The sequence below is a fragment of the Pinus tabuliformis genome, chromosome 5_1, assembly GCF_031772625.1.
Source record: "Pinus tabuliformis cultivar Carrire ecotype Pingquan chromosome 5_1, CPIR1, whole genome shotgun sequence".
NCBI lineage: Eukaryota > Viridiplantae > Streptophyta > Pinopsida > Pinales > Pinaceae > Pinus > Pinus tabuliformis.
This window is the reverse complement of record NC_142305.1, coordinates 316261794-316281556: the sequence shown is the minus strand read 5'-3', so window position 1 is coordinate 316281556 and position 19763 is coordinate 316261794.

Below are 19763 nucleotides of genomic sequence, written 5' to 3'. Positions count from 1 at the left end.
TTACATTCTACTGGGATTTATCTAAGTTACATGAAGGAAAAGAGTATAGCAAGAAAAAATCTCTTTTCACAATGGCCTCTCCAAGAATTTTTGGTTCACAAAATAGAAGAAACATAAATGCAATGGTGTGAATTCAATTTTGAATACATTGGTGGCAAATGGCATTAAGGAAAATAATTAGGTAGTAGTTGAAATTGAAATATTAGCAATTTTATGCAAATGCATTTGATAAGTAATATAAATGTGTTATTAAATGTCCTTAGGATATTTCTAGAAGAAATATGGAGAGAGAGGAATGAGGTTTAACCTTGATCCATAGTTATATTAAAGGAATATTCTTAGGTCTAAAAGATGATGTGGCATGGAAACCAAAATGGAAATTGGGTGCTTCTTTAGGATAACCCTAAAGTGTAGAAGATATTGCATAACATATGATGTGCATCAAGGAGAGGATAATGAAACAACCTAGCAATATTAAATCTATGGCACAATTATGGTAATAGATTTGGTGAATAATCGAGGGAAATAATGGAGGTAAAGTCTGACATAGTATTTTAATTTTGAAAATATACACCTTGGATTCAATGGATTTTGCCATTAAAAAACTACCCCATCTTATAAAAATTGTCTAATAAAACCAAACCCACAACTATATTATATAGAGAAAAACTATTATCACCAAAACATTGATCATCTAGCCTAATTTACTAGATGGATTGAAGGACGCCATGTAAAGCTGATTTTACCATAGTAAAATTGCTTTAACTATGAAAAATTACTTAATAAACCACCTTTGTTAAGTAATTTATAATTAAACCCATGAAGAATAATTAAATAAATCACTATTTATTTGATTTTCTTCTAGGAATAATTACTTAAACCATTGTTCAATTATTATTCCTTGTCATATTTGACCTAATCATGAAAAATAAATAGATAAATCATTAATTATCTTATTTTCTCTAAGAATAATTAATTAATCACTAATTAATTATTATTCTTTGCTAAATTTGACTAAATCATTTAGGAATAATTAAATAAATCCTTATTTATTTATTATTCCTTAACTAATTCCTTTAGATGATAAATAAATCATTTATTTATTTATTATTTCTAAATAAAAGTTTAAATACTTTTTCCATCCTAACAAATATAATAAAATATTCCAAGTGGTTATTCCAAGAATGGGATCAATAATATTTTATTTGTTGGGTTGTGTTATATTATTTCCACGATTAGCCCACGTAGTTAACCGGGGCTTAGAGGGGGGGAAGAGCCCCCCGTTCATTAGATTGATTGCATAGCAGGGGGGTCACAGGGGGTTTGAGGGGTGCAGGTAACCCCCCCTCTATGGGGTCTAGGGCAGCGCCCTGGAAAATTTTGGTTTTGGACCCTATATTAGGTTGGGCAGACCTACCTATGGTTTTGTCCATATTTTTCGCACATGGTTTTGGAGGCGAAGGTTTTTGGTCCATGGTTTTGGACGCGATGGTTTTCGGTCCATGGTTTTGGACACGATGGTTTTTTGTCCATGGTATTGGATGCTTCGGCATGTATAAATATGTATTGTAAACATTGAAAGGAACATAATGAAAAATCAAGCCAGTAGTCCTAGTTTTGGGATCATGGGGAAAATCCCTGTGTATATGTGTTTTATGTGTTATGCTCTCGCATTGTTTATTTTCTATGTTTTAGAATTCGTATGCAAGTAATTTCTCTATGTGCTTAAAACCTACATTATTATTGCTCATTATTCGAGGATAACTCAATATTTTGTTATAAATAGAAGGGTTTCTTATTCATTATTCACTTTTACTTATTTCCATTGTTGCACTCATTGTTGTAACTTTGATTATTTTCATTGTCGGACACCATATTTTTGTTGGATTTACACATTATAAAGGCGGGAGACTCTACATAGGCTAAAGACATTTTAGGATAGCCAAGAACCCATCCCATATAGGGGGATTGGTAACATTTATTTGTTCCATTTACAGGTGTTATAATAAAACTATAATTTGTATATCTAGTTTCCATTGAATGATTGGAGTTATTGCTTTTTCTTTTTACTGTTTAACTATGATTGTGGCATATTTTGAAATTTTGGCAGGTTTGTTTCTATTAGCTGTTGTAGATCTACAATGTTTAGCATCCATTTATATTGTTGAGATTGTTTGTCATCCATAATCTTAAGTGGGTTATTTTCGTACATCTTTGAGAAGAAAACACTACAACAAAATTGGCGACTCACTTGGTTTTATACTTTAGATCTAGAAACCTGGGTGACCTTCGGTTTTCAGCTTGGGGTTTCTTGTTTTTTTAATTCTCTTAATGTTTCCTAGTTTTTTAGCCCTAGATCTATTAACTTTCTAACTTCTACAAGATTTATGGTCATTTTCGCAAGTCACATGAATCGACTGCGACAAAGGTGGCGGTTTTTTCCACGGAGTAGAAATCACACTTTTTGGCCCAAAAAGTGTGATTTGGAGCCTAGAGTGCACTTATCTGCCCAAAAAGTGTGATCCCAACTAGAAAATAGGTCAGTACCTGTGATTTCTAGGTTTTAGGTTTTTCTCAGATCTGTTTCTAGGTTTTGTAGAGAGTTGTCTGTTGGGTTGTATGACCTCTGTCTCATCCTTCTTAGGCCTTGATCTACTCTGATTTACTCGTCAAAGTCTAGTTTATCTGTTGAAAATGCAACAAGATGATGGAGCTTAGTGGAAAGGAATCGCCTTCACTAAGTGGGCCTGCAGGCTATTTTTGGCGCAAAGTCTATTTTTAGACTATGTCTATTTTTAGACATATGGATCATGGTCTATGAGTTGCAGGATGCTATTTGTGGATGATTGGTCATGTTGGTAAAAATAGATGGACTTTTATGTTTAGACATATGGGAGGAGTCTATTTTTAGACTGCTAGTCTAAAAATAGAACAGTCGAATATTATTAGCTCTTAATAATATTTGGACTATAAACATTATCTTATCCTCTTGGAGCACTTCAGTTCAAGCTACGGATGTGGCACATGCAACCGCCAAAACGAAATACGCTTTTCTTATGGGTCAGTTGAGCTATTGCACGATGGACTTCAGTTAGAACTCAAGTGATTGAGTTTGGTGGAGTTGATTGAGGAGTTGATGGAGTTGTGTTCAGTTTGACTTAGTTGAACTAGTTGTATTTAGTCTAATTGTAGAATACACTAGTGATGAGTGATGTGAATTAATTTTTAATTAATTCACTAATTATTAACTCATAAATCAACTAAAGGATACATTAGTTAACTCAGTGCATGGACAGTTCAGTGGAGACAGGTGTTAGAGGTGAGTGAAAGGGCAAGATAGCTGTCAGTTGTGACTATAGTTGTGCATGAGATTTGCACAATCAATGGGATTAAGTAGTGCCAATGACGATTGCATTGTTTAGCCAAGGAAATATGAGTTTGGTTGAGCCATTCATCATCATTCTCATGCAGGATTGCGCAGTGGAGCCAGGCAAGTAGCGGAGGAGATTTGAACATGTGATTAATTTAGATCTGAGCTAGTTTGTGTGTAACAGGTGGAGATAGTACTGAGTACTTGCGAGGAGCATTGTACTATGTATTTTTACATGTTCTCAATCAATATAATATACAGATAGTTGGGGGTTTTCAGCTATATGCTTTCCCCGTGATATACTGTGTTGATATGTGTGATTGATGCTTCAATGTGCGCATGCGATCGTTTCTAAATACTGCAAATTGATGATCAATAGTAGAGAAGGTTATGTATTATGCATGCATTCCGAAATAGTGTATAATCAGGATAATCTCCGTGAATAAGTGTTATATTATTCAAAATTTCTACATGGTATCAAAGCAGATTTGATCATCAGATATATTATTCAGAAAGTGTTTACATTTTATTTCTTCAGGCAGAGTCTATAATCGGGCCAGGTAGCCTCTAGATTCATCCTTCTTTTGGAAGGTGAGATATCCGGTAAAATCCCATACAGTTAATCTCTGTACGAGAAATACTTTGTTCTCACAAATTTTAGATCAGAAGCGGTTGAGTTTTGAGCTGGTGGAATTCGAATTTGTAGCAGTGTTTTCTTGGTGTCAAAGTTGAAATGTCTTTCAACGGATTGCAATTGGAGTATGCCCTTGAACGCACCTCGAATTATATTGCATGGAATGATAGGATGGAAGCGTTGTTAGATGACAATGGGCTGAAGGAGTTCATAAGGGCTGAGGTCCCAAAGCCTACTAATGCTGCTCACATTGAGGTTTGGCAAAAGAAGACAGCAAAGTGTCGAAGGATTCTATTGGAGGGCGTGAAGGATCACATTGTGTCCAGCCTGCATGGAAAGGCTTCTCCATACTTGATGTGGAAAGCACTGACAGATCTATTCCAAAGCAAGAGCGACCAGAGGAAGTTGGTGCTCAAGGATAAACTCAGAAACGTTAAGTGTGAGAATGGAGATAGTATGCCCAAGTATCTCACGAAGTTCACCCAATGTCGGGATGAGCTGGGAAGTGTGGGGGTGACTGTCGATGATGACGACTTGGTGAGCTTGGCTCTCCTTGGTCTTCCGAAGAGTTGGAATTCCTATTAGGACTCTGTCAATGGTCGGGAGAAATTGCCAGGATGGGAGAGACTTTGGTCGGATCTTGTGCAAGAGGAGATCAGGCGGAATACCAAGGACGGATCTTCATCAAAGGCATCTGATGAAGAAAATTGCGCTTTGGCTGCCAAAGCAAAGAAGGGGAAGGAGAAGGGTTCTCTTTTCGAATCTGGTTCTTCCAATGATGGGAAGAAGGTTGACAAGTCAAAGGTGAGATGCTTTCTTTGTCATGAGTTGGGCCATTATGCTGCAAATTGTCCACAGAGGAAATCCAAGAAGGGTAGGGAAGGATCTGAAGGTGAGGCACTTGCTTCACAATTTGAGTTGGATTTCACATTCTTCGCATGCATGGTTTCATCCATGGTGGGAAGTGGTTGGTTTCTTGACAATGGAGCTTCTTTCTACATGACTGGTGACAAGAGTTTGTCTAGTACTTTCGAGGAGAAAGATCTCCAAATACTCATAGCGATGGGTAATGATGAGAAGTATAGTGTCTCAGGTGTACGCATGGTTATTTTTCAGAGGGAGCATGGAGCTCGCCTTACCTTGACCGATGTCAAGTATGTACCATGACTAAAGAGAAACTTGGTGTCGATCACGCTGCTGGAAGACAGATGCTATGATGTAGTCTTCAGTAAGGGAAAGGTTTTCCTTGAACACATCATCACTAGACAGTTGAAGCAGATTGGTTCACGGTTCAAGAACCTATATGTTCTTGAGGTTCAAGATGCATGCAAAGCCTTGAGCAGCGAGGCAACTGATGGAGACTTGGTGGTTGAGAGGGAGCGTATATTACCTCTCAACATGCAGAGCCAGAAGAAGTCTCAGACGATTGTGGAGGAGCCACGATTGGTGCAGCAGCTTTAGGAGGTTATGGAGTAGCACAACAAGGGAATCTGAGAGGAGATCGAGTAGAGACATCTACTCATGCAGAGAGCTCCAGTAGGGGGAAACTTCGAGCCAGGTGGGCTGAGGGATCACATGCAGCCATACCTCCAGGTAGGAGGTGGGGTGTTATAGAGTGATCGTCGCATGGAGGAGGGGCAGGATCCTTGAGGTATCCAACCTCTTGGATGAGACCTTGCTACGGGAGCCTCGATGTGGAGTAGCAGGAACTGACTGATTGGGTAGAGACAGATTCAGATGGAGCGGCAGAGAGAGCGACATTGTAGGGAATCCCAGGACAGCGCATAGCTAGCAGGCTGCAACAATGCGAGAGGCACAAGTGTTTTGCACAGTGCTAGGTGGCACAGAGAGGTGTGCAATGGTGCGATATGCATGGAGATGTTGCAGTAGCGCAGATGTCAGAGAAGGAGCACTTTTCAACAGCAGGTAGAGCTTCAGCATCAGAGTATGTTCCTAGCCCAACAAGTGGTCAGTTGGGAGTGTTTTTGTTCCAAGTGTTGTTGGAGCAAGTGGACCAGGCAAATGTGCTCCATGCAGAACATTCCAGAGTTGCAGGATACGGTTTGCAGATAATCCATATCTTGTTGAGAGGGAGTGTTGAAAATGCAACAAGATGATGGAGCTTAGTGGAAAAGAATCGCCTTCACTAAGTGGGCATGCAGGCTATTTTTGGCGCAAAGTCTATTTTTAGACTATCTCTATTTTTAGACATATGGATCATGGTCTATGAGTTGTAGGATGCTATTTGTGGATGATTGGTCATGTTGGTAAAAATAGATGTACTTCTATTTTTAGACATATGGGCGGAGTCTATTTTTAGACTGCCAGTCTAAAAATAGAACAGTCGAATATTATTAGCTCTTAATAATATTTGGACTATAAACATTATCTTATCCTCTTGGAGCACTTTAGTTCAAGCTACGGATGTGGCACATGAAATTGCCAGAACGAAATACGCTTTTCTTATGGGTCAGTTGAACTATTTCATGATGGACTTCAGTTAGAACTCAAGTGATTGAGTTTGGTGGAGTTGATTGAGGAGTTGATGGAGTTGTGTTTAGTTTGACTTAGTTGAACTAGTTGTATTTAGTCTAACTGTAGAATACACTAGTGATGAGTGATGTGAAATAATTATTAATTAATTCACTAATTATTAACTCATAAATCAACTAAAGAATACATCAGTTAACTCAGTGCATGGACAGTTCAGTGGAGACAGGTGTTAGAGGTGAGTGAAAGGGCAAGACAGCTGTCAGTTGTGACTATAGTTGTGCATGATATTGGCACAATCAATGGGATTGAGTAATGCCAATGAGGATTGCATGGTTCAGCCAAGGAAATACGAGTTTGGTTCAACCATTCATCATCATTCTCATGCAGGATTGCGCAGTGGAGGTAGGCAAGCAGTGGAGGAGATTTGAACCTGTGATCGATTCAGATCTGAGCTAGTTTGTGTGTAACAGGTGGAGATAGTACTGAGTACTTGCGAGGAGTATTGTACTATGTATTGTTACATGTGCTCAATCAATATAATATAGAAATAGTTGGGGGTTTTCAGCTGTGCTTTCCCCGTGATATACTGTGTTGATATGTGTGATTGATGCTTCAATGTGCGCATGCGATTGTTTTTGAATACTGCAAATTGATGATCAATAGTAGAGGAGGTTATGTATTATGCATGCATTCCACAATAGTGTATAATCAGGATAATCTCTGTGAATAAGTGTTATATTATTCAAAATTTCTACATTATCCCCATTCAGGCTTCTAGTACACTTCCACCTTTATAAGAGGAGTTTAGCTGAGAGAGTAGTGTGAGTTTCTGTAATGCTTTCAGCCATATTTTCTATATATGTACCCTTTTGTTTCATATTTTTAAAGATAGGTTGTCACAATCCATAGTTTCACATTTAAACTTGTTTGGTCATTGGCCTTAGGGTCCCATCAGTTGCGCTAGTTGTTTCACCCATCTCCCTATATTATTGTAGCAATCTTCCCCTCTGGTTTTTTGTTGTTGTTTCACCACTTTCTAGTAACTTGATCCCAATCACACCAACATCTAGATCCCTTGACTGTCTTAGTGTATTTTCCGTCAATTTATCCACCAACCAGCACAGTGTCTGCAAAAGTAGTTTGGGTGGGGTTTAGTTAATTGTTTTGGTACTCATATTTTTCCAGAGATTTAAATTCTATCTAAGCTCTAGAATCTAGGCATAGAGAATTTCTAATTCGTCCTTTTTATTATAGTTAGCTTACGATTATCCTTCTCGAATCCATTAGTAGTTCCTTATGGTATACATTTTCTTTATTTCTTTTATACCTTTCTAAGTATTGTCTCTTCTACAGGTAGCAGAATAGTATACTTAGTGAGTGATATCCATATATTTCTCTATACAAAGAAAGCCATATTTTTTTTTTTAATAGTAAAACATATGGATCTTAATAGTAAGATCTGATTCCAACAAAGTTGAATTTATAATGGCAAAATTCATGCAACCTAACAATAGAATAAATTTTTGCAGTAACCTTGAAGTTTATGACAAAAATATCCTAGAGTTAGAATTTGCATATAACTATTCATATTAAGAAAATAGAAATAATAGATAATCTAACCAGTATCACTGTCAGGGGAACAATTCGGAATTTTACACCTTTTCCACCCAACCTTGAACTGAGATCCTCCAGTTCAACCTCTAGTTGAGATGTACTTGCTAAGGTATCAAAAACCACTCTTGATCCCTTCAGTAGCTATATTATACCTTTTCTTCCATAAACTATTTATCCATGTAATAATATGTAATACAATGGTGACAAAAAACCACATCATGGATCCATGTCATTGAAGGAGATCAAAACCATGAAAAATTATAATCTGGATCCATGTCACATTGTACATAAGGAAGATATCCAACACTAATGAGTGTGTCCACATGGCCTTGAAGGTACATATTATAGTGAAATACTCCATTGTATCTTGGGAGAGGTAGCAGGAATGCGAGAGATATTCTCCCAAGTACAATGTGGTCATCTTAGAATAGATGGTATGATTTTATATCCTGCAAAAAAATGAGACAATGTTGAGTAGAAAGAAACCACCTAGTTATGAAAAATTGATGAATACCATTAATAGGATTTTAGGGACCCACCATTGATAAAGATAGACTCCAAGTTACTTATTACAATGAAATGAGTGTGAATATATGATATGAATTCAAACAATCCTATAATCAATCGATTAGGTCTTAATAAAGTAAACCCATTGTTGATGACAAGGAAGCTTACCACAATTGAATATGAACTCTAAGATACCAGGTATTTTCTTGTATGTGTTTCCTAGATAACGAGTTGATATAGATAGGAATATATCGTCAGAGGAGGGCCTTGATGTATCCCTCATCCTACGACATGAAACAGAAATTGTGATATGATTTAAAGAGGTATTTTAACCAATTACAACTACCATAAGGATATCCAAGACGAAAAGTCAATAAAAGAACAAATGGCCAACTCAATCTTTAGATTCCCATGAACATATTAGGTATAATATAGGAATGTTTATGATGCACTGACATTATGTCATGTTGGGTCGCTATAATACTAGTGATTACCCCATTACTATTGTAGTTATACCCCTTATTTATATTGTTGTGCCCTTATTACCCCCATATTTTTATTTCTGTGCCCCATAGAATCCCTCTATTGTTATTTTTGTGGCTTTATATTATTATTGTTACGTCGGCTGGATTATATTGTGACTCCTTAGACTCCTATATATAGAAAGGAGGTTTTGTCATTTGAATCATCTAATAATTGTTCATTTATGTAATGTAAATGAGGTTGCCCCCTAAAAGAGGCTTAATTCTAAGGCGTTGATCTATCTTTTCTATCTTCTCTTGAGCTGGTTACATAACAGTTGGTATCAGAGCTTAGGATTCTAGGGTTTCGTTGCTCCAAACAGGTCATCGTGGCATTTTCGCTATAACTTTTTTTCTGCGACGTTTTAGAAGTAAAAAAAACACCCATTTGAGAAGAAATTGCGTTGAATCTTGGGTCCGAATTTCAGAGCTTTTCGCGCTATATTTGCGGAGATATGATCTGAGGAAGTTGGTATTTTTGCAGACTCCTGAATTACATTCAAAACAGGTGACCTGGGGAAAATCGTCATAACTTTCTCTCTGGGTATCAGATTGAAATTTCATAAGAAGGTACATAAAAAGGACGGACTTTAATTTCTTGTATATCGTTTTTAGAACCAAAGATCAAAAATTGTACACGTGGCACTTCATACAAGTTCGCTCTTCTGGAAATATCTATAATCAGATCATCTTGGGAGATTGTGCATAACGCTTTCTTGGAGCATCCAATTTGGATCAGACTGGTGGCATTGTAAAGACGACACAGAGAGCTACTACAGGTCACAAATTTAGAACTAGATGATTGGAAAGTACAGAGATACATCAGAGGCAATATCGAGCTCCTACAAAGTGAAAAAAGGTGTGTAGATTTTTTTAAATTTTAGCTTAAGCTTGGTTTGAAAATTTATTTTGAAGGAATTCAAAGGGCATAGTAGAGCATTATTATCAGTAACTGATGCCCCAAGGAAATAAAATGCAAACACCTAGTAAGGAACCTGAAAGCTCTAGCATAACTCATGAAGAAGAGGAAGAAATGCTACATGATATATCAAAATTACAAGAACAAGTGCAACAAATGTCATGCTCACAAAAGTTAACAGAAGCTAAGATAAATGGCATGGAAGCTAAGATGAATGGCATGGAAGCTAAGATGGATAATTTGAAGATAGATTTGAACACAAATTTGAAGACAGGCATGGCAGATTTGAAGACAGATTTGACAAATTTTCTACAAGAAATACTTACTAATGGTGAAAAGGTAGTAAAGGAAACTCATGATGAGAAAAAATAAATGTGAATCATGATCCCATCGACACTAATGGTTGATCGAAGAATCACCATATTCCAAAAATCGATATGAGGAAGTTTGACGGCAAGGATCCCGCCACATGGATATTATAGATGGAGCAATTCTTCGATCTCAATAATGTGAAAAACGCACAAAAGGTACGTATGGCAACTGTATAGTTGGAACCAAATCAGTTTGTATGGTATCAATGGCTTTATTCTCGTAAAAATTTATCACTTGGGCAATTTTTACAGAAGAATTGATAGCACATTATGAGGATACAAAAAACAACACTTTTTTTTAGCCAATTGATAAGTCTTAAACAAAAGGGTTCAATAATGGAGCACATTGAGGAGTTCCAAAAATTGAACATGAGGGTAAAAGATATTCCAAAGGAGCATAGGATTGATGTGTTCATAGGGTCTTTAAAGGATAATATCCAACATGATGTTCGCTTTTGGGAACCTGATTCATTAGAGAAGGCATTCAGGTTAGCAAGAAAAATGGAAAGCAAAATTATGGCAACTAGGAAGCATACCACTCACAACTATAAAGACAGAAGTGTTGTTGCCCCTAGTCTTCCACAACCTACAAGGTTGACACCACAACAACTGGAAGAAAAAAGAGAAAAAGGGCTTTGTTACAGTTGTGATAGCAAATACACAAAAGGTCATAAGTGTGCTGAGAAGAAATTATTCTACATAGATTGTGAAGAGGAAGAAGAAAAGGAGCAAGAAAGGTCAAAAGAAGAGGATATACTCCAGGAACAAAGCCTAGATGAAGAACAAATAAATCCGACCATATCTTGTAATGCATTGGCGGGAATTACCACTCCTCAAACCATCAAGATAGAAGGACAAATCAAGAAGAAAAAAGTAATAGTGTTGATTGATTCAGGAAGCACCCACAATTTTATTCATTGTAGGGTAGCAAAAGAATTGTATTGCTTCCTATATCTAGCACCAGAGTGTCAAGTGATGATTGCAAATGGAGGAACAATAAATTGCTCTGGAAAGTGCCATAATATCAAGCTATCCATGGGAGAATATGCATTGACTAGCCCAATGCTTTCCATTCCAATGGGATGTGTTGATGTTGTACTAGGAGTCCAATGGCTACAATCCTTGGGTACAATAGCTTTTAATTTTCAAGAACTTTTCATCAAATTTTCTACGGAAGGAAAGGAAGTTGAATTAAGGGGTATTGCGGGGAAACCAGGAAAGATAATCAGCTCTAAGGGCATGACAAAGCTTCTAAAAAAGGAGCAAAGAGGTGTAATTGCACAATTATGTTCGCTAGATGTTTCCACATTGAATCATCTATTTCTCCAGATCTCCAAAAGGTCCTGTACAATCATTCCAAGGTATTTGAGACTCCCAAAGGTCTCCCACCTATGCGTGATCATGATCACGCTATTCATCTGATTCCAAGAAGTGTTCCTCCAAACATCAGGCCGTACAAATATCTCTATGTCCAAAAAAGTGAAATTGAACGTATGGTTGCAGAAATGCTAGAGGCTGATATAGTTCAATCGAGTCAAAGTTCTTTCTAAGCTCCAGTAGTATTGGTGCACAAGAAGGATGGATCATGGCGCATGTGTCCGGATTATAGGGAGCTCAACAAGCTCACTATTAAAGATAAGTTCCCCATTCCTGTCATTGATGAATTACTGGATGAATTGCATGGATCAATTTACTTCACCAAGTTGGATCTTCGTTCGGGATATCATCAAATCAGAATGAAGATTGAAGACTTTCCAAAAACGGCATTTAGAACTCATGAGGGTCATTATGAATTTTTGGTCATGCCTTTTGGCCTTACCAATGCACCTTCAACATTTCAAGGTTTGATGAATTCAATTTTCAAACCATTCCTTAGAAAATTTGTGTTAGTATTTTTTGATGATATACTAAACTACAGCAAGTCTTGGAAGGATAATGTTGAACATGTTGACAGGGTGCTACAACTATTGGAGGAGAAACAATTATATGCAAAAAGATCCAAATGTTTCTTTGGAGTCCAGGAGGTGGAATGTTTGGGTCATATTGTATCTCATGAAGGAGTTAAGGTAGACCCTAGAAAAATTAAAGCCATCAAGGAATGGAAAATCCCCACATCCATAAAGCATCTGTGAGGATTTCTTGGGTTGACAGGGTATTATTGCAAGTTTGTTAAGAATTATGGGAGAATAGCAGCACCTCTAACAACATTATTGAAGAAAGATTCATTTTCATGGACTCCGGAGGAAACAAAGTCCTTTGAACATCTTAAAGAGGCAATGTGCCAAGCACCGGACTTCACAAAGACCTTTATTGTGGAATGTGATGCTTCAGGAAATGGAATTGGTGTTGTTCTAATGCAAGATGAAAGACCCATTGCTTTTGAAAGTCGTCCAATCAAGGGAAAGTTTTAAAGCAAAGCTATTTATGAGAAGGAAATGTTGGGAATACTCCATGCACTTAAGAAATGGCGACCCTACCTAATGGGAAGACACTTCAAGGTAAAAATGGATCATGATAGCCTTAAATACTTTTTAGAACAAAGGTTATCCGCTGAAGAGCAACAAAAGTGGGTCACAAAGATGTTGGGTTATGACTTTGAAATCATCTACAAAAAAGGGAAGCAAAATGTGGTGGTAGATGCACTCTCAAGAAAGGATGAGGATGTGGAAGCATTGTTGTGTGCCATTTCTATTATCCAACCAGATTGGATAAACGAAGCAAGGGAGGAATGTAAGAATGACGAAGAAGTGTGGGCACTTATTCGAAAGCTACAACAAGATTCCAGTACTTCTGATACATTTAGCTGGCAAAATGATTCGTTATGGTACAAAGATTGCTTATACCTCTGTAAGAATTCCAAGCTAAAACAAAAGATTCTTATGGAATTGCACACTTCTCCCATAGGAGGGCACTCAGGATTTTTAAAAACTTACCACAAGGTTAAGAAGGAATTTTTTTGGGATGGCCTTAAATCAGATATTCAAAAGTTTGTGGCAGAATGTTTGGTTTGCCAACAAAATAAAGTTGAAACAATTAAGACACCGGGTCTATTACAACCTTTATCCATTCCAAGCCAACTTTGGGAGGAGGTTTCAATGGATTTTATCACAGGTTTACCCAAGTCTGAGGGAAAGAGTGTCATCATGGTGGTAGTTGATAAACTTACCAAGTATGAACACTTTTATGCATTATCACATCCATTTAAAGCCAGTACAGTTTCTACTGCATTTATGGAAATAGTTCAAAAGCTACATGGAAACCCAAAGATTATTGTAAGTGACAGAGATCCCATTTTCACTGGAAATTTTTGGACAGAGTTATTTTCTTGTCTTGGTACTCAGTTAGCTCATAGCTCATCTTATCATCCTCAATCTGATGGGAAAACTGAGATAGTAAACAAATGTTTGGAAGGATATATTCGTTTCTTTGTATCTGATAAACAGACACAATGGGTCAAATGGTTTCCTCTGGCTGAATGGTGGTATAACACTTCCTTCCATACAACAACAAAAATGACCCCATTTATGGCACTTTATGGGTACCAACCACCATCCATCACATCATATTTAAGAGAAAATTCTAAGGTTCAGGTAGTGGAACATCACATTGAACATCAACAACAAGTCCTCCAACTCTTAAAGGATAACATCGTGTTGGCACAAAATAGAATGAAACAACAGGCAGATCAACATCCCAGTGAAAGAAGTTTTGATGTAGGTGATTGGGTATTCCTACGGCTACAACCATATAAGAAAATGTCCCTAAAGCAAGCTAAGAAGGATAATAAATTATTACCAAAGTATTATGGTCCGTACAAGGTGTTGCAAAAGATTGGTACTATGGCATACAAATTGGAGCTTCCTGCAGCTTCTCGATTGCACCCAGTTTTCCAAGTTTCATGTTTAAATAAGGTTATAGGCGGCAAGCTCCCAATTCAAACAATATTGCTAGAACTTGACGAGGAAGGAAAAATTATATTGGAACCGGAAGCAGTCACAGAAACAAGAACTCGACAGATACGAAATCTATCAAATTCAGAGTATCTTATAAAGTGGAAGAAATTATCCGCTGAAGATTCCACATGGGAGGATGAGAATTTTATTGCAGAAGTATCCAGAACTACTCAAGCGTTGAGGACAACACTTGTTTGAAGGAGAGGGGCATGTTGGGTCCCTATAATACTAGTGATTACCCCATTACTATTGTAGTTATACCTCTTATTTATATTGTTGTGCCCCTATTACCACCATATTGTTATTTATGTGCCCCATAGAATCCCTCTATTGTTATTTTTGTGGCTTTATATTATTATTATTAGGTCGGCTGGATTATATTGTGACTCCTTAGACTCCTATATATAGACAGGAGGTTTTGTCATTTGAATCATCCAATTATTGTTCATTTATGTAATGTAAAGGAGGTTGCCCCCTTGAAGAGGCTGAATTCTAAGGCGTTGATCTATATTTTCTATCTTTTCTTGAGCTGGTTACATAACATGTCACCACTAATATAGTGAGTTGACATATGAGCTATTTAAAAAGTCTCCAAGATAAATAGGGAGTAACCAAATTGAAGGGTTTATGACTCATATTTATTGGATGGCTTTTGTGCAATATATAATTTAATTATGAGAAAATGATGGAAATAAGTGCCATGTTTAAAGATAATATGTTTCTACTTCTTGAAACAAACCTCAATGTGTCTTCCCTACCTTTTCTTTTAGCATATCCTTCATGGATTAATGATTTTGAGAGGGAATAGAACTAAAATAGTGTATTTTTTCATTTATTTTTAAGAATATTTAAAAAGATTTAAAAGTTCACTCAACAAGGTTTATTTTCCATATGGTCGACTTAGTTAAAGATATATTTAAAATATTATTGATATGGTATCCTTATCATAGTTTAGTAAGAAGAAGAAATTCATAAAATATATCTTATCATATTTCATTACGTAGTGAGTATGAGAAGAATTAAAATGGAGCTTGTCTTGGAGAAATGAGTGGTACAAGGGTATGAAACTAGTTCCAGTCTAATGAGATTGATCTAAGTGACATGAAGGAAAAGAGTATAGAAAGAAAAAGCTCTTCTCACAATGGTATCTCCAAGAATTTTTGGGTCACAAAATAGAGGGGAAATGGATGCAATGGTATGAGGTCAATTTTGAATAAATTGGTTGGAACTGGAAATAAGTAAAAGAATTAGGTAGTAGTAGGAATTAGAATATTAGCAATTTTATGCAAATTCATTTGTTAAGTAATATAAATGTGTTACTAAATCTCGTTAGGATATTCCAAGAAAAAATATAGAGAGAGAGGAATGACGTTCAACACATACTAAACACATACTAAAATTATAATGTACACAAATCAAGGAAATCACAGAAATAAGAATGAATCAAAATATTTAGTCGCTAATGGAGTCACTACTCCTATGATAATAGAAATATGCCTCATATATAGGTCAGATCCTTTGCTATTATACCCTTCATTTGTGATAGAATGGTGGATATATCACAACACAAATTTCCTCTAGATCAAAGTAAATTAATCTGTATTTATTACTAAAGGAAGGAGAATCGATAGCACATTTGATCTATGGTGGTTTTCCGTGTTTGATCCAACAGATGTATATCCAGAGATCAATGCTCCAATTCCTACCATATTCTATTTAAATGTAACATACCAAACACATAGAAATACCAAGCCAATTTAACCAAAGGGATTTCTAACTATCTATAGATCTAAGCAAAACTTCTATGGAAATGATCAAATTTATCAACTACTTATACCAAATGTTAATATGTAAAATAATTCAAGGGAAAAAATATTAATATTATTATTGATATTAAGAGAATAGAAAGACGTAAATCAATAGTTATATGTTGAGTTATTTTTTGAGGCCCCTCCTAGGTACTTGGCTCCACACTCCTCCTCGTCTGACATCCATAAGTAAGTGCAACTCTTGAATTCAATATTGAAAACAACAAGAACTCTCTCTATTATTATGGTAAAATGTAGCTACATTTACGTTCTCTCCTTTTCCCTTAGCAATTGCTTCTTTTAATATAGTTGGTGACTGTTTGAGGGGATTTATAGAGAGGCATAGGTCTTAATGACTTGAGAGTTCCATAAGTCCATTAGATGAGGTAATTTAACTCCTTCAAATTGATATCCTTTACAAAAGAGAAAATTTAAAGCTATTTTGTAACGTCATTTTATGTTCACGTGTAATGAGAAATCAACACTCCCTAGTAGAGTGAAAGAAGTGATGAATCACTTTTTGTCAATGGACCATGAGAAATGATGAGCTTAATTTCTCATTCATAGGGATAACAATAATGTTTCATCATGTTGTCATGAATATCTCTCCTAGGTAGACTCTAGGGTGAAAAATAAGGTTGTGGGGCTTGTGCATATCAATTTCATCTTCGTGACTAAAATTTTAATCCTTCTACACTAATTTCTTAATATATCTTACCTAGAAATTAGTTTTTCTTCCTATTTTAACACAATTTCTTTTGTTGACACTTTGTAATTTTTATTTTGACCAATTTCATATCTATAATCTACATAATTTATGTAAAATGGGGGATCTTACTCCCATGAGACCGGATTTCCTCAAATTTTCAAAGAAATTTCTTAAATTTCACTTAAGAATCTTTGACAAATAATTTGCAAGCATTCTCAAATATCTCCTCTATAATAGTTTTTCACACTACAACTTGAATGTCTAGCCCATATTTATCAAGTATTGAACTCAAGTTATGATACCACATTGTAATGTACCCAGGAATCATGTCCAAGCATATGTCATTGCAATTCCCACTTTGTACATCTAAATTTTTAGTTTTCTTTTAATTTAGATCCTTTTATTTCCATGTAAGTAATCACCCAACCCTCTATCATAAAATTTTGGGTAAGATATTCCATAGGGATCAAGTCCATAAATCAAATGATGGTCAAAGTCATGATATTTTTTAACTTATCTTTATTATACTCTAATACCATAATTAATTATGGCCCATAGTGATCTGGTACCAACTTTATAACAACACAAATAACCAATTCGAGCTTTGATACCACGATGTAACATTGTTACTATCATATGAAATAGAGATGCAATCCTACCTACATGTATTTTCATGTTTAAGTTATAATATGATGCACTTGTAAACAAAAATAAGATAACAATGAATAAACACATAGATCATATCATATGAAGGACTAATCACACATTAAAATTATCTTAAAAGAAAGATCAGCTAGATATAGACCTCAGATGTTCTATCCAACCGTAGACAATGTTGTTGTAGCTCTCTCATAAGTGGGTCGACTATGAGATGGGGACATAACTCAATTATGGAATAGGATACCTAACAAAAATATGTCTAATAATTAACACCCACAATTCCTACAACAAAGTATCAAACTTTAGTATTAGCTCAAACCTACTTTGTCTCATTCTCTTTTAACATCCACAGCCTAAGGAAGTTTACCTCCTTCTCTACACTATAGTTCCTAGAGTTTTCATACTTCCCTTCCAAAAATATTGGAACTTACTAGTACAAGCTGAATAGGAAATCATAAAATTTTATGGATGTAGGATCTCCATGTACTATAATGAAGTCTTCATTCACATTCTAGGAATCATACTTGGGAAACTATCCCAACCAATTATCCCTCTAAGGATGCATCATTTCCTAAGGTTCCCATAATATCACAATGTTTAAATGTCTCCTCAGCTCACACCCAACATCCTATAGAACAAATTGCAATCCTAATGGCTAGGAAATATTGAGAAGGATGATTTTCTCACAATTACTAATATTAATATATGCATTCCTTCATTTTGAAAATTGGCACATGAAGAATTATTTCCCCCGCCACTTAGGAATTTGTCCCCACACTTGAAAACCTAGTATAAACGATATTCTAGTAACAACTTAGGAATTTAGGAATATGCAAAATCTAGTGGGCTAAGTTTCATAGATAAGATAATTTTCCATGTTTTTTCCGTAAAAAATATTCATTGATTTCTATTTTTTGTAAAAATGATATACCCAAATTTTATAAGATAAAATTATTTTGCTTTAATCACTAATGTTTTATAGATATAAATGGAAATTTTAATATTTTCAAAAAAATATAACCAAACATTTTATAGTTTTTATTTAAAAAACTACTAATATTTTACAACGTTTTTGTAGTTTGTTATCATTTATAATCCCTAAAAGTATCCCTCATTTTATATTCCTTTGCTTAGACCCTTGGCTCAGCTTCTTACCTCGGCCTTTATCACACATTCCTTCTCATGTATTCATATCTCCTATACTCTCTTGTCTCACTTAGTATACAATATTGATGTATTTTATCAATATATGATAGTTATTACAATTTAAAAACCTAGGCTCATTACGTTTTCCACATATAGTCTCTCTGGCTTAATTTCACATATGCAGTCTATCTTGAAATCATATACACAACCACTTTTCCTAAAATACCATTATTTGTTGTATTATTGATAATTAGTTTACCTCAAGCATGTTGGTTGGGTAATAGTAAAACCTATTAAGAAAAGGTAAACCATGGTTAAATAGGTCTACCCTAGTTAGCCAATCATAATGCCACATAACCATTGGGGAAGATAACATCTCAATAGAAGTCCATCACTAAGATATTTCAAAATTCAATTTAACCCTTTAAAATGTTAAAATGCAATATAAATCTTAATGAATGCTAGAATGTGTCATAATAATTGATCAAAATAATAAGTTGATATAAATTAATCAACATGAACAGAGGAATAGGTATAACATATATAAACCTTTTAGTTTCAGAATTTGGGCATGCCTGATTTTTATTTATGATGGTTTTATACATTTGAGCAAAGATGACAACTAAGTATGGAAAATTACACTTCACAACGATTGATTCTTCCAATAAACCATTGTATTCCACATAGCACAATTGAATTAAGAATGCCCTTCAAAATTGATGAATAATTAACCATAATCAATTATACTCATTCACAATTAAGAAAAATCAACCAATCAATCATTATAAAAGCAAGCAAACATAACTAACCATAATTAAACATAACACTATCAATATTTATATTTTAATACCACCACTCCTCAGAATATTATAAGATAAATAATATTATAAGATAAGTAATATTAACCCATAGTTATAAAAGAAAATAATTATTTTAAATTTTTTTTTTTTTTTTTTTCTGGATAAAGGCTAATCTATTAAATAAGAAAAAGAAAATTATTTACAAAGAGGCCTAGGCCTCTGAAGATGCAAGGGAGCATCCTCTGTCAGAGAAGACTG